Source organism: Rattus rattus, chromosome 3, assembly GCF_011064425.1.
Source record: "Rattus rattus isolate New Zealand chromosome 3, Rrattus_CSIRO_v1, whole genome shotgun sequence".
In the NCBI taxonomy this organism is placed as follows: Eukaryota; Metazoa; Chordata; class Mammalia; order Rodentia; family Muridae; genus Rattus; species Rattus rattus.
The window spans coordinates 4,859,470-4,876,645 of NC_046156.1; positions in this window are offsets into that span (position 1 = coordinate 4,859,470).

Below are 17,176 nucleotides of genomic sequence, written 5' to 3' on the forward strand. Positions count from 1 at the left end.
CATGTATGTGTGTATGTATATATTAAATGTGGATATGTGTACATGTGAGTTGTAATGCACTTGCATGTATGTTTTGTGCATGACTGAATGAATGTTTTTGTGTTTTTGTGCTTATGTGTGTATAAGTACATAAGTGTGTGCATGTGTATATGTATGCATGTTGTATATTTATGTTTGCATTTCGAGGGCTGTTTATAGCATTGTATGTATGCATGTGCATGTGTACATGCTCATATGTGAATGTGTAAGTATTTGTATGTATTATCAAGAAGAGTGTCAGAAGCGATGTCCAAGGAGACATAGGAAGTGAGAGACAGTAGGTAAGTTGTGGGAAAGCATGGAAAATGGTGGGAAAGGCTGAGAACAAGAATCTTCTCTACAGCATCGTCTTCATTAGGGCTTTACTGCTCTGATCAGAAACCATGACCAAGGCAACCCTTATAATGATGACATTTAATTGGGGATGGCTTCCAGGTTCAGAGGGTTCAGTTTGATACCCTCAAGGCAGGAATATGGCAGCATCCAGGCAGATGTGGGATTGGAAGAGCTAAGAATTCTGCCTCTCATTCTGAAGGCAGCTAGCAGAAGACTGGCTTCCAGGCAGCTAAGACTAGGATAGTAAAGCCGTACCCACAGTGACACACCTACTCCAACAAGGCTCCTAATAGTGCCACTCTCTGGACCAAGCATATACAAACCATCAGAAGCATATTTCAAACAACTCTTTCTGATCTGGTTCAGACTGATTTCTCTCCATGATCCCAGATTTTGTGTGGAATTTTTCCTCTTACAGGGAGGTACATTTTGTCAATACCATGTGGCTGTAAGTTCCTCAGTTAGTTACCACATGGTTCAGTTCTTAAGATGGTGTTCAACTCTTACATGTGACAGCCCTGTACATGGCTTCATCAACCCCCTGCTGCTACTCAGAAGTTCTCCAGAAGACCCACTAAACCCAGTGCTATTTCTATGCACTAACACTGTATCTTGTTGCCTAAGCTGCTTGCAACAAATACAAAATGACTGTATCTGACAATACGTCAAAGTGTTCATAATTGTCTGTGGAAGCATGTGTTTGTGTAACAAAGCATGTGAACGACACATATGTACACGCATGCATGCATGCATGCACACATATGCATGCACACGTACATACAAATGCGCACACACACATACACACACAGGCAAGTGCATGCACACACACTATTATTTTTACTTCTTTGGGCCACCTTCCCTAAGATGCTGATGGTACTCAGAATGATTACATAAATAAAAATACATTATTTTGGCTAGCGTTTGTAAGACCCTCTGTTTGACTTTCCAAAGAGAAGCAAGGAAAGGTTGATGATGGCCTTTACTTAGACCCACCTCCTCACTCAGGGGACAGAACTAGCACACCTTCCCTTGGAGCAGTCTATTCACACAGGAACCAAGCTTCCAGTTCAGTTTCTCGTGCAACCTATCAAAATTAAAATGGGTTCTGTGTATTCATGAAGAATCTGAGCTTTTAAGAGTTGAATTTTTTAAGGGACCCATACTATCGTGACGTAGCTGGTTTCCAAGCCTGAAACGTTTTGTGTTAACATAACTTCCATCGCATCTTCTAAGTGAGGCTTTATTTACTCTTGTCTGTGAGGAAATGGTTTTGCTCAGGGCCTGAGATGTTCTGGTCAATCAGGGTATTAGAAATGCTTTTATGTGCTTCCTGACTTTAAATACAAGTGAAAAATAGTCCTCCTTAAAACAGGAATACACACACACACACACACACACACACACACACACACACACACACACACACAAAAAAATCTAGAAAGTTGATGCTAGTCTTTTAGTATGAGAAATCAGCACTAGGGGAACTGAGATTTTCATTCTCGAAATATAGATCCAAAGTCCCACTCTGTGTAGAGACCTGGCTGTAAAGGCTCTCCCTTATTTGATAAAAATGCATTTTTTAAAATGTGTCTGAGTGCTTTGAATGAGTGCATGTAGAACTGAACCTGGATCCTTTGCAAGAGCAGCCAGTGCACTTAACCCTCTCTGTAGTCCATTACTTTTACTTTTTAAATAATGAGATTCTATAGTTTTGTGTTTTCCTAAGCATACACATTAAAAGATACAAAGCAAAGCTATAAACCATAAGCTATAATACATGTATCCATCTAATCTCTTTGCAAAGTACTTGCGATGTACAAAGCTGCACACACTGGAGCTGGCATTTGAGGTCTGCTTTGCAAATGAAGACCCCTCTCAACTGTGAAGGAAACCATGAGATTTACAATCCCCAGATTTAACCATCTGGATTCCCTGAAAGCCATAATGATTTAACTTTGTACTCATTAGCACAATTGCAGTGCATATACAATATAATCAATAAATATTTGTTGAATAAAATGGGCAGAAGTGGTTCTCAGCTAATTACAGCTAATTTAATCCCTACTTAATGAAAATAAAGTTTCCCAACATGATTTTCATGGTGCACTCCTTACAAAGTTATTTTAATTAGTTTGCTTTATGCAGAATATTTATGCCGACTTTTAGATAATGGCTTAATTAAAAACACATTTAAATTACATAAATAGAGATTAACACTTAAATCTTCAAATGAAATAGTCTTGAAAAGTGGCGTTGTATTATTTATTTTTATTTTATTTGGCACAAAATTGCTGACACTAACTCTACCCTGATATTCACATTAGCCAATTTTTTTTCACTGATTTCAATAAGGATATTAATTGAAGTGTATTGAGAGACATTAAAACAGTTCAGCGGGGTTGGGGATTTAGCTCAGTGGTAGAGCGCTTGCCTAGCAAGCGCAAGGCCCTGGGTTCGGTCCCCAGCTCCGGAAAAAAAGAAAAAAGAAAGAAAAAAAAAGTTAAAAAAAAAAAAAGTTTAAAAAAAAAAAAAAACAGTTCAGCAATAGCTTAGCTCTGGGGATGTGTCTGATTACTGTAGGCCTGGAAGCTTTTGCTGTCTTCCATGAACTTTGCTTCAAACAGAAGGAAGGAAAGGAAAAGCCATTTTAGTTTAAGTTCTTTTTGCCTTCCCTCAATCTTTGTAGCTTTATCGCAGCTGACAAGTCAGACAAATATACATAAAATGTGGGGAAGAATGGAGGCTCCACTCTTTTAGACATTATGTATATATAACGCATGCTCCTAAAACATCCCGTGTCCTTTTTATAAGAATTGCCTGATTACATCTTTCTTTTATTAAAGCAAAACCTGCTTATGCATGGCTTCTTATATATAACAATCCCAGACACGAGGTTTACGGGCTGAATTTGTGCCTCTGCTATTCATATCAGCAGTCTTTGAACACACCCGCAAATTACCTCTTTGGAGATGGGGACTGAAAGAAGGGAAAGCAGAATTTAGCAAGACAGGTGGTTAATTCTGCCCTGAAATTCGTCAGCTTTCAGTGCACAAAGGATGCATCCAAGGGAGGTCTACACAGGAAGAGAAGACAGCAAAGCCAGGAACATGTGGGCAGGCCTCCTCTCCAGACAGCCTTAACACTGGGGACAGACTGTCTGTTTGACACAGGATGACCCTAGCAGGGTGATAATCTAAGGACATTTCTCTCTTTCCCCAGTCCCGGAAGGCAGAAGCACATTCCCTAAGAGCAGGAAGATCCTCCTAGGGGAGGGAGCTTTAGACAGAATGTGCGGGGCATGGACACCTGCTAGCTTCGTGTTCTTAGTACAGGCCAGGCTGTGAGCAGGATGCTCACTTGCCTAGAGGTATTTTTGATCCCCAAGTGCCACCTGCTCTAGAAACTGCAGCCAAGTGTTATTTAAGAGAAAAGAGAAAGTACAGCAAGGAAACCTTGAGATTGCACAGTGGTGTCTAAACACAGTAGCTGCTCATACAGAAGGGTGTCTGCTCTCTTTCTGGGACCAGGGTGAAATGGGTGCTTGGCAGGAAAGGACAGAGCTAGGGGTTCCCTTTTTGGGTAAGAGTTTCCCTTTCCCCTTCCACTTCCTTACCTTCTCCTCCCCCTTCCCCTCCCTTTTCTTTCCCTTTCCTTCCTCTTCCTTCCCCTTCTCCCCTCCTCTTCCTTCTCCTTCCCTTTTCTCTCCTTTCCTTTCCCTTTTCTTTCTTTCCTTTCCCTTCCTTCCTTTTTTGTTCCTACTTCGTTTCTCTTCTCTTGTTTACCTTTCCCTTCTTTCCTCTTCCTTTTTCATTTCCTTCTTCCCATTCCCTTTCCTCTCACATTCCTTCTCCTCTTTTTTTTTTCCTTCTTTCCCTTCCCTTCCTTCCTCTTCCTTTCCACTTCCTTCTTCCCCTTCCCTTTCCTCCCCATTCCTTCCCCCTTCCTTTCCACTTCCTTTCTCTCCTTTCTCTTCCTTTGCCTTCCCCTTTCCCTCCCCTATCTTTATTCCTTCTAGAGGTGGAGAGACAGCCTGGACTATTATCCCTGAAGGAAATTCATCACTGGGCATTGTTTACACTGTCTTGAGTCATAGGATGCTTCCATGGTTCTGGTTACTGTGACCTTCTGCCACACTGGAGGCGGCTGTCAACACATAGAGAGGTTTAGTAGCTTAGGGCTAGTGTAATAGCAGGTGTGGATGCTATGCTGCTAATAGGATGAGTGTAGTGGGCAGAAGCTCCAATGGCCTCTGAGCTCCATGGACCTTATGCTGGCTCCAGTCAAAAGCTAAAAAGAGGTGAGCTGTGGTCAAGGTGTGAAACAGCAGGACAGCTCCTGTGGGAGTCTACACACACACACACACACACACACACACACGCACACGCACACGCACACGCACACGCACACAGGCACACGCACACACACGCACGCACGAAATAAAATGATTCTAAGTTTAAAATGAGAACTAAAATGAAGCAGTCTGGCGAGGAGATCATCTGACTTGTATGTAATTTAGCTACATGACCCTTTAATTTTATTCCTTGCATTCCTAAACACCAGCACAAGAGTGAATACAGACAGCCCCAATAAGGTACACTTAGGGTGGTCAGCAGGAAGCAAATTTATAAATATCATGGAGTTCAAGCACATTGGAAAGAGATGGTTAATTGCGTGTTCTACCTGTACAAAATAATCTTACTGCTTTTCAGAAAGGTGAAATCTAAGCTACAAATGCACATCTAAGAAGAATGGCTCAGTGATGAAAGAGAATCCTTTAGAAAACTCTGGTATTTAAAGGTAAATTAGAAAATACAGGAAACATACATCCTGTAAATAAATTCAACAGTTAAAAGATGAAATTCACCACTGGTGCAAAGACTATATTAATGTTTCATCTATCTGACTGTGATTTAACAATTCATAAGATGCCCATTTAACAAAATCCATATTTTAGAAGATGAAATTAAAGCCCATTATAAATTCATTCCATTCCCTTCACACTGGGTAGCTTCCAGTGACTGCTGTATCATTTAGAATCTGTACACTTCAAATAGTTACAGTTCACTGTAATGTGTGATGCATACTACACAATTTGAGTGTGTGTGACTTTGTGTGTGCATGTGTGTGTGCATGTTTGTGTGTATGTGTGTGTATTTGTGTGTGTATATGTGTGTGTGTTTGTGTGTGTATGTGTGTGTATTTGTGTGTGTGTTTGTGTGCATGGTTTTTTTGTGTGTGTGTGTGTGTGTGTGTGTGTGTGTGTGTGTGTGTGTGTGTGTGTATTTTAACGATAGGTAATGAAGATGCCAACCTTGAAGTCTGACTCACCACAAAAAGCTAAGGACAGGCTGCTAAGCCATTACAGACACTAAAACTATACTTATAAGTTTGGTGTGGAAGGGTTAATTTTCTTCCTTATGAAAGAGATTTTCTTACATTTCTTTTACATAAACTGTCCATCGTGGTGACGTGTCCTTACCTTGACATTTACAGGTAAACCCCAACTCCTACCCATGCACCCACAGACGTGGATTTTGTTAACTGGGCATCTTATGAATTGTTAAATCACACTCAGATAGATGAAACATTAATACAGTCTTTGCACAAAGCTAAGGTCACTCTCTGAGGCATCACCACACATCTAAGCCTTTCTGGATAATTTCTTTTCATTCCTGGAGTTTTAAATTTATTTGCATCGAACTCTCAGTTGAGATTCGTAAATATCACACAGCCAGGCCTGGGTGGTGTCTCAGTTGTTACGTGTGACTTCTAAGCCTGAGAACCCTCATTCTGGTCCGCAGAAACCTAAGTAAATTCCCGGTGTGTAGGGCAGCCCATTTGTAACTGCACACTAGGAAGTCTGAGTTGTCTAGAGTTGGGTGGCTACTCAGAAGACACGTCTGTCAGCTACAGGGTTGACTTGGAGACCGTCCCTCATGGAATAAGCAGAAAAGAAAAATGATGGCTCCTAACAGCAATCACTGCCTCCATGTGTCACACAGGAGCCCAACACATGCCACCCTCATGGACATCTCTCTCTCTCTCTCTCTCTCTCTCTCTCTCTCTCTCTCTCTCTCTCTCTCTCTCTCTCTCTTTCTCACACACACACACACACACAGCAAGCGTATTAATTATGCTCTAATATCCTCAAACTTTAATGTTAAACATATAATGAAGTACAATGTTATACTCTCCCTATACACAGCATTCTTTGTCCAGAGAACAAATGAAGCTGGGACTTGATTTCCCATCAAAGCTGGCAGAAAATATCTCTGAAGGAGAAACTGCCCTGTTGCTGTGACCAGGGGGACGTTCAGAGACGAAAATGCAAAATATGCAAAAAAGAAAAAAAAAAACAGCTCTTTTTCTAGATATCTATTCACAATCTGTAGTAGAACAGGGATTGGGAAAATTTTAAAGTTGATCCACAGTAGCCAAAAAGTTATTAGTTCTTTTTAAACAGATCACAGAGTTGTATGTAAATGCAGTTCACAAGGCTAGAAAAAGAAAGCCCAATGGTGTCCCGAAGCTGATTTGCTGAGAAGCCTACAAGACCAAAGATTGGAACTCCAAATGCCCAGCATGGATCAACTCATAATTGACAGATACAGAACTGAACACATATTCAGCTCTGTTCAGGAAGAATCCACAGCCCTGTACAAGGTGTGGTTATTTGTAACACAGAACATTGGTGGTGCCAGCAAAGGGGACTCTGCCACAAGGGAATCAACAATCAAATCAACAAGGAGTCTCCTCTGCTGTCATCCCATGCAGAAACCCTGTGTGTAAGCCTTGTATGGACATTAGAGTGCAAGTTTCACACTCAGGAAACAGGAAAGAAGATATACTTTGTGAGTTTTACTCAGTAACAGAGATTTTGTGTTTAATCATACATATTTATTCTTTTCCCAAAGTGCATAACCCTACTATAATAGTTGAGTCATTAATGGGTAGAGTTGACTATAAAATGTAAATGCCCCTTTTGCAATCTCATATAAATAAAAATTAAATTAAAAAACAATTTTTATTCCCAATGTATCCATTACCTTTCTGTTCTACTATAAACACAAGTATACATAGCTTTCAACCCTGAACACATGAAAATCTTACATGTGATATGTTTGTACCATGTGTTCTGTGTGATGAATGTGCAATATGTGTGCCATATATGCCATGTGTGTTATCTGTGTGCCATACATGGCATGTGTGCTGTGTGATGTGTGTGCTAAGTATCTGTCATTTTGGTGCCACATGTGCCATGCATGCTGTGTGTGTTGTGTGCCATGTGTGTTGTGTGTCCAGTGTGACATGTGTGTCATGTATGTGCCATGTGCATGATATGTTTGCCATATGTGTACCATGCATGCTAGGTGTGCCATGCGTGTGCCATGTATGTGATATGTGGGTCATATGTGTGATACACATGTGATGTGTGTGATGCATGTCTAATGTGTGTGATGCATGTTTCATATGTTTGTATCTAGAGATATATTTAATGCTGCTTAATTATGTTTCAAACAGTGAAAATATGTAGCTTTTGCTACGTCAGCAGTTTTTTGAAGGTAATTCCATTTAAAAATATGTTTAACTCTGATGGGAGGACAATTCCATGACCCTAACATATATGCTGAACCTAACAAACTCTATCAAAACAAAATGACCCAAAAGTCCATAATGGCAATGTGAGAGATCTAGACATTGTCTCATGGTGTCTAAGCAGAGCCCTTGATGTATCCTGGGAAACTGTATTTAAAACATCTCTGGTTGCTCTTCATGTTATTTAACAGTCCTCATGCATTTATTTTGGGAACGCTGTTCAATTTCTGAGTAAAAAAAATCTGGAAGTTAGTGTAAATTTCTAATGAAAGATCCTATGACCTTCTCTTGTTGTTTACTGTCTTTGTCATGTCCATCCAACTCATTACAGTGGACATTTTAATTCAAAAGCCAGCATGACGCCAGACAGTATCAGTTACACACTGCCATACAAAATGGCATTGCTAGACCTCATGTGACTATGGCTCTTTCAAATTTCCCATGCAGCCAACAAAATACAAGGAAGCATTCGTAAGCATTGGTATGTAAGATATGAAATGTCCTCATGTGTAACATGGACCTGAACATCTAAAATACTTCCCCTCGCCATCGATCGGGGCAGGGGGAAGCTTAGCTAGCTTTCTCTTGTGCCTGCAGTCATAGCCACTGTGAGTTCACATGTCAACTAGTCCTGCCCGTCATGGTTGGCAATACAATTTCCTTGTAGGCATACATCTCCTCTTGTTCTTATAATCTTTCTGTCCTCTGTTGACTCTGCAATGATCTCTGAGTCTTGGGTGGGGACCAGAGCGGTATACATATGCACATACACGTATGTATACACACACATACTCATATTTATTAATGAGTGTGTGCATGTGCCATTTAGAGCTGAGCACTCAACAGTCTCTCCCTGTCTGCACATTCGTGGGTCTCTGTATTAGTCATCCACTGCTACCAAAATGAGCTCCTCTGATGAGGGACCAGAGACTGAGACACAGCAATCTCCGTGTGTGTATAATTTATTTGCCTTCAACATATATTTATAATTTAATCAGTTTTCACCATAGAGGAAGAACCAATAGTGAAATGAATCAAGATATTAACCTCACAGAGAGTGACCTTGGAACGTGGCAACAGAATCAAAGTCATCAAGTGGTGGTGGCCACTATTACTGCAGCTGCCCCTTGCTTTTGCCAAGTCTTCACAGCCACATCCTTACAACCCAACCCAGAATAACTAGTACTCAGAATTCTCTCTTCAGCTTAAATATCCAGTGTTTTCTGTTTTTAATCTGAGACAATTCCACCTTCTTATGCAGTAGACAGGCAGCTGGTGATCAGCTCCAAAGCACCCGTTCCTTCTCTGTGCTTAAAGTCACTGATTGACCTGTCTTCTCTGTGACCATGTAAGATCTGAACCCAGACCCAAGTCTTAAATATTCTCTCTGAATTAATGACCCTGTTTGAGCTATTGATAAAAAGATTGAGGGATTAAACTATTGGAGACATAGATACTTGTTTGCACCAAACCCAGCATCCTTTAGCCTCCATGTAAAGATATTTCACAAGTGGAAAAAATCCAAACATTGCAGAAGAGGTGGCAGGATGACTACAAGCCAGAGGACCAGGACATCTGCAGCTAGGCAGTGTCTTCTCGACACAGTCCCTGCACCCATATGGGTGTTTTGCTGACCAAAATGACCAGCTGACCAAGACCTGAATAATGACTACACCAGTCAAAATAGCAGTTCAGGTAGGAAGTCTCCCACACACCCACCTCTAGAAGAAGAGCTACAGGCAATCAAAGGCCACTGAAGAAAGAGAGAACAAGTCTTCTCTATGAACTGGACACATGATAGTGATCCAAAATGGCCAACCCAAACGGCATACATAAAAATAACGGCAAATAGGTTCAGCAGGTTTTATACGTATATGTAACAATATGTGTAGCAATAATTATAGAAGAACCAGCCATGAACTTGAGACGATTAAGGGGACATGGGGGGAGTTGAAGGAAGCAAATGGAGGTTTAGAGATGATGTAATTATGGTATTTATACCTCAAAAACTAATATAAATTACAAAAGCACAAACCCTACATGCTTAAATTTGTTTTAATATACAAAGATTAAAGGAAGGAGAGAAGTGGACTATAAGTGTGTGAATGACAGAAGAAACAAGGGAAGGTAAAGACAGAGAAGTAGTGTGAGCATGAACCACATGAGCACAAGACCCTAAAGGACGGACACACCTATTTAACTAGTCACACTGATGTCCTCACACAGACATATACTGGGGACCACCGACGTAGCTTTCCAGGGATAATTGAATAGGCGGAACTTTGCCCCCACTGTTTATCACGCTCAGATTGAAATGGTACAGTTTTACGTTGGGAAACTCACTCACGCATCCCACTTCAGCACACGTGATAACACACAAGGAGCAAAGATTTGTGCTGTGTTTGTTATATCTTGATGGGTTTCTGTAAATGAAATCAAGGATCACACCCTTCCCTTGGCTTTCTCACAGTGCAGTAGGGAGAGGCACGTGTGCACACACATAGAAAGTGCCATGTAACAGTCAAGATAGAGAATACATAAATGCTACGATGAGTCGGTTTAGATGTATCCAAACTCGGCAGTCAGAAAATGCAATATTCTGATGAAAATCTCATTTCTAAATAAGGTTTTTAAGAATTTGTGGATTCGAGGGATACAAGAAAACCAAGTACTTATGAAGGCAACACACTTATGCTTTTAATTCATAAGTAAGAGTTTTCCACTTTACATATCAATCTGGCGGTTCCTCAGAAAATTAGAAATAGTTTTACCTGAAGACCCAGCTATACCACTCCTGGGCATATACCCAAAAGATGCCCCATCACACCAGAAGGACACATGCTTCACTATGTTCATAGCAGCCTTCTTTGTAATACCCAGAAGCTGGAAATGATGCAGATGTCCCTCAACCAAAGAATGGATACAGGAAATGTGGTTCATTTCCACAATGGAATACCATTCGGCTGTTAAGGAGAATTTTGCAGGTAAATGGATGGAACTAGAAAATATCATACTGAGTGAAGTAAGCCAGACCCCAAAGGTCATGCATGGTGTGTACTCACTGATAAGTGGATTTTAGTCAAAAAGTACAGAATACCAAGGGTATAACCCACCAACCATATGAAGTATAAGAAGTAGAAAGGCTCAAATGAGGATTTTTCAATTCCACTAGAAGGGGGAAGGAAATGATCACTACAGGCAGAGGCAGGGAGGGACCTGGGTGGGAGATGAGAGGGGGAAGGGGAAAGTGGGAGAGGAACAGGTAGGGTGGGGGGGCAGGACAGGACAGAAGCCCAGAGGGTCAAGAGAATGAAAGAAAATAAGCAGCATCGGGGGATGGGAGGGGAAACCCTCTAAAAAAGTACTAGAGACCTTGGGATGTGAGAGACACTAAGGACTCAGGAGGAGTGACCTTAACCAAAAGGCCCAACATTGGGAGAGGAAACTCAAAGAGCCCACCTCCTGTAGACAGACAGGGCCTTAAGTGGAAGGACTAGGTTACTAACCCACAGTAAAAAATGACTGACCCAGAACTGTCCCTATCTAAAAAAATACTGCAGGGACAAAAATGGAGGAGAGATTGAGAGAAAGGCAGTCCAGTGATCAGTCCAACTTGAGATTTACTTTATGGGGGTTGGGGGGGCACTAAGGCCTGACACTATTACTGATGCTTTGATGTGCTCACAGACGGGAGGGAGCCTGCTGTGGGTGTCCTCTGAGAGCCCCAGAGGCCCAACCAGCAGCTGACTGAAAGAGATACTAATACTTACACCCAAACATTGAACTGAAGTCGGGGTCCCTATGGTTGAATTAGGAGAAGGATTGAAGAAGCTGAAGGGAAGAGCATCCCTGTAGGAAGAGCAGCAATCCCAACTTACCCAGCCTCCAGAGACCTCCCAGAGACTGAGCTGGGACAGTCTGAACCCCTTGCACAAATAGAGCAGAGGTCTGCCTTTTCCGACCATAGTGGGAGAAGATGTGCTTAATCCTCTAGAGACTTGAGGCCCCAGGGAAGGGGGAGGGCTAGTGGAGGAAGCACCCTCTTGGAGGCAAGGCAGAGGAGGAATGGGATGAGGAACTGTGGGAGGGGGGCCAAGAGGGAGGCAATGATGGGAATGTAAATAAAAACTGAAAAAAATTAAAAATAAAATATATGCAATACACTGCAGGGAATTTTCTACTTCAGTTGTAAATGGTAAACATGAATAAATTTCAAATATACTTTAAAACAGAATGAAGGAGACAGGTATGTCATGAGAGGGCAAGATTTATTTATACATCCTTTAGCAAGAAGACAAGAGCCATTTGAAGTTGCCTGGGTCACTTCCTCTGAACACTTCTGATTCTCAGGTTGGTTTCAGAAACACAGATCTCGTATTTTGTGAAAATTCAACAATGATTTTTGCCATGAATGAGGCCATTTCAAACTAGTATTTTAAGACTGGGGTTACTAGCTAATCATCTCTACAAACTACCTAGTCAATCAATCAAAGAAATGTAGGGGGCATTTATACCAAACTGTTTTATTTGAAGTACAATGTCCACGAATGCCTGTACTTACTGTTCAACAACACAATCTTTTGATAGACACAGATCAATTACTGAATTTCATTTATTCAAACTTTCTGATGTACTGTAACTACTTGTAAACAAATCTTAATGAAAATTACTGTAACAATATAAATAATTGTTTATAGGTTTTCCCTATTTAGTAATGATTATATATTCCTAAATACTTCAAAAGAACTAATTTAAGTTTTAATTCTACAAAAGCCAATATTTATAAAACAGAAAATTCATTTTAAGGAATTTATTCAAATGCCTTCTTGACCATATCTGTGATCAATAATTATGAGAATAAAAATATATGACTTGTCTTGAGAAGCACGTGAATTTGTCAACAGTTTATCTTCACTGAAATATATACTTAGGATTTCTTAGTGAAATTGTGATTTTCACATCAAAGCTGATGTCATGATTATTTTAGGGTGGCTATACATACAAAATTATCATCAGATAGCTTGTATGAGAATGTTGACACTTGATACACAAGCAGTTCATGGGAAAGATAACTGTTATTTAATTTAGTATACTTAACATATGTGTGTATACATATTTGTAGGGTATGTGTGTGTGTGTGTGTGTGTGTGTGTGTGTGTGTGTGTGTGTGTGTGTGTGTGTGTGTGTGTACACATGGCATATAGCACTTCACTGGGCAAAATACTTCAGCTGTAATTCGAGCAGTCACATCAACCAAGCATACCCAGAAGCACTTACAGAAGTGAAACACAAGACCCAGCATAGCACAGATCTCATGCTCCTTGGTACACAGTAAGAGAAGCCTTCCACACAAGAAAACAAAGCAATAACCACACTGGAGAATACGGTCTGATCAAAGAAGAATGAGAAGTAAAAGTTTGATATTAGCAGGCAGATGCTTAAAAGTTATTCTCCTGATATTCCATATTTTCGGTAAGTTAGAGAGATTTGAGAGGAATAGATAAAGTGTTCTGTATAAAAACCCATGCAGTAGCCTTGGCATTAAGTGGGAACTTTCAGTAGAAAAGACCAAGGCTTGAAGACAGCAAACTTTCCAAAATGAAAAATGCAATGAAAAATTTAAAAACTGATTGTGAAATATAATCGAAGTGTTAGTGAGCATGGATGTAAACCCAGTTCTAATAAAAGCACCTACTGTGTTCGCCAACACACAGGAGTAGAAGAAGAAAATCAACTTTTAAGAAAAAAAAAAGGAGATATTTCAGCAATTGAGAAAACTATAAAATTACAAACTAAAGCAAGTCAAAGAAGTAAAATAGTAAAAATATTCTCAGAACCCAAAGTACAACCTCAAGAGAAATGAATAGAAGTAGCCACAGTCAGGCTGGCCAAAGCCACAGGAAACAGGAACTCTCTCCAGGGAAGCAGGCCCCCTAACACACGGAACACGCCCTTCCAGAGCAGTTGGATATAGGAGACAGTAAACCCAAATCTTTAAGCTAAACAGAGTCACCAGACTGTGTAAAGGTAAATGGGGCTAAGGCAGCATCCCTGCCCCTGCCTCCTGATCACCAGGTCACTGATATGACGAGCCCAGTCCCTCCCTCAGGCCCTGGATCCCACAGCCCAGTGTCCCCACCTTGATGGAATGGACAGTTTGTCTGCCCCTCAACCCACTGTGAAAATAAACCCTCTCATGTGTTGCTTCCGTCCAGTTTTTTGTTGTTCAATGAGACCCGTAACAAATACTTTCTAGTCTTGGAATGATACGGATATTTACAAGGAAATTAAAATAATAGGCTTCAAAATCGTATACTCAATAAACAGGATCCTCTATGCAACTTTATGGAATGAGACATCCTGATGTACTTCTGGGAGGGTTATTAAAAACTGAATATGTTGCTCAATTTAGTTGAAACTACAATCAAACATAAATGTCCTTCAATTTATTGTTACATTTTTATTAAGCTTCACTTTATTAAGTCATTAAGAATATTGGCCAACGTGTGACAGCTTAATTCATGCAACATAGTTCCCCAAGAATGACTGGCTGAAGTCTTCACTCAAATGATGGTAAAATACCCCATACAACAACCTACATATCCCTCTGGGCCAAGGCCGCAAAAGCAAACAGGCTGTTTCCCCAATGCACTGTGCTCTGTGGTTTATGGCAGTTTACCACGCTAGGTTTGCAGGAATAAATCTCCTTAACTGCAAGTCAAACAAGGACAGTTAATAGAAGTTTTACTAGAACCATCAAGGATATAATTAACAATTTACAGCAGAAATGAGAGCACCACAATAAAAAGTCAGCTGCTAATAAAGAAAAGGAACGCAGTAAGCACATGAGTGGAACACTCAGATGACTCTAACGAGTGTGAAGACTATTAGGTAGCAATCCAGGGCTGGAAGGATGACTCAACAGTCAAGGGGGTTTCCTCCTCTTTCAGAAGACCTGAGTCTAGTTCCCAGAACCCACGCCCAGGGGTACACATCTGCCTGTACCGGCTGCCGGAGATCTCAGCAGGCCCTGCACTCACAAATGCACACACAGTCTCCTCCACATAGATACAAGGTTAAAAGTGATATAAATAAATCTTTAAGGGAACATTCATCACTAAGGGGCAGCATGGATTGGAAGAACCAAAGTTTTCATTCATGCTGATTTGCCACTATCCAGCCTGGGCCCTCATGTCTGAAGATGTAATTAGTACTTAGATTTTATAATTTAATGGTTCATTAGAAAGGGTTCTACTCTGTCAGGATGTGCTATTTTTTATTTCTTTCTAAGCAAAAGGCAATTCTAAATGATTATCAGAGACATTTAGAAGTGAAAATACATGACCATAAAAAATGTGATTCTGGTCCTATCTACCGCATCAGTAATTGAAGTTCACTACTTACTGGATGGTAAGTGATGAGAAGTCCTCACTTCCCAAATGTTGCCAGTGTTTCTGTAAGACAGACTTCCCTGATGCAAACGCTGTAGTTAAGAGTCTGAGCCATGAGCATTGGCTTGCTGGGGCAAGCCATGGTTTGGAAAGGAGTTTCTTGAACACATATGTTAAAGGCTCTCTCTCCAGCCCTGGGATGAAGGGAAAGTGAGTGCCTTTGCAGAGGAGTCAGGTAGAAGAGTTTCGAGCCCTGCTGTTGGAATCACCATAGTTTTTGAAGTCAGGAGTTTTTTATACCTCCTACTTCCTCTCACTAGCTTCCAGGAAAATAAGGTCATGTCATTTCAGCCTCCTATAAATCATTATGATATGATCACTTCATCCAGGCCCAAAATAAACCTCAGAGAATCCATCATGGGCCAGAATCTCCAAAGGACCAGGGATAGCAATAAACTTTTTCCTTAAGAGAGTTGAAGGCTCTGGGCTATTTTGTTACAGAAACAGAAGGTTACCAAACAAGAGATAGGAAAAAAGACGCTAAATGGTTACATATGTGAAACCACTGTTGCTTCATAGTCAAGTTACTTAGCAAAGCATAGAAACTGGTTCTATATGTAAGCCAAGTTTGTACCCTCAGGGATATATTCGGTACATATTCCCTCAGTAATCCTTCCTGTGTAGTATAACCCACCTCTAGATTACTTCCAGTACAAAGTATGCACATCATCACGTTTATAAAAGTATTACAGTGTATTCTTCAGAACACAATAAAGGACAGCACTTCCTTAGACTCAGTATCACTGCAATTTAACAACAATGTTTCATCACTTTACATTCCCACTGTCTCTAGAACGCATAGAAAGGGAGGGACAGGAATGAATAAAAATCCAGTTCTCTGTATATTCCTCAGTTTACCTCATTTGGACTCAGCATCCTTCTCTGTCCACTTAGTTCACAAATCAAACACTGACACGCAGGGGACACGGGAGGGAGACTGCAAGCCACCAGGCTACAGCCCTACTGGGTAGCCACATGCATTTCCCTACGTGGAAGCAAATTCCTGTATTGGTCATTAAAGAACACCAAAAGAAATACCATAGTCCTGACAGAAAAGCAAGAAGACCATTCCTCACCCATAATCCCCTTGCATTCACTAAAGGCTTTTCAGGACAGTGCTGTGTCCTTGTGCTGTAGGCACAAAGTCCTGGCCACCCTGCATGGACAGATGTCCTGAGTGTCACATTCAACTTTCTGTGACACCTATCAACTTATTGACCTCAATGAAGCCTCTGCTTCTGGAGTGTGGATTACAAAGGTCCTAATTGAAAAAGGGGTTATAATCATGCCTGTCACAGATTTTCATGTGGATTAGATAGATAATATGGATTTAAGTCAATTGGCAAACAATCAGTGTTCTGATAATAATTAAAAAACAGAAATGAAACTCTTAAAAGTAAACAATTTTAATTGTTGGCAGAACTTTTTGTCGAGTATCGAGGGTCCCATTTTCCCCTTTCCTGATCCTGTTCTAAATCACTGGACAATAGTCGAAGTCATGGCTTTGGACAAAAACTCAGTCTAAAAGCTGACTGTAAACAGTTTCTTTATACACAACAGTAATGTACTCTCAATCTGAAAGTACCAGGTTCTTTACACAGAATTCCTCCCTACAGGACACAGCCTTTTGACCCCAAAGTCTCCTTTAACCTCCCAAACGCAGCCACATCACCTTGTGTGAGGAGAGAGGTAGTAACCTACAGCAACCTCATCCTGGGGAGAACAGTGTGGCCAAGATTTCAGATGAAAGGGAA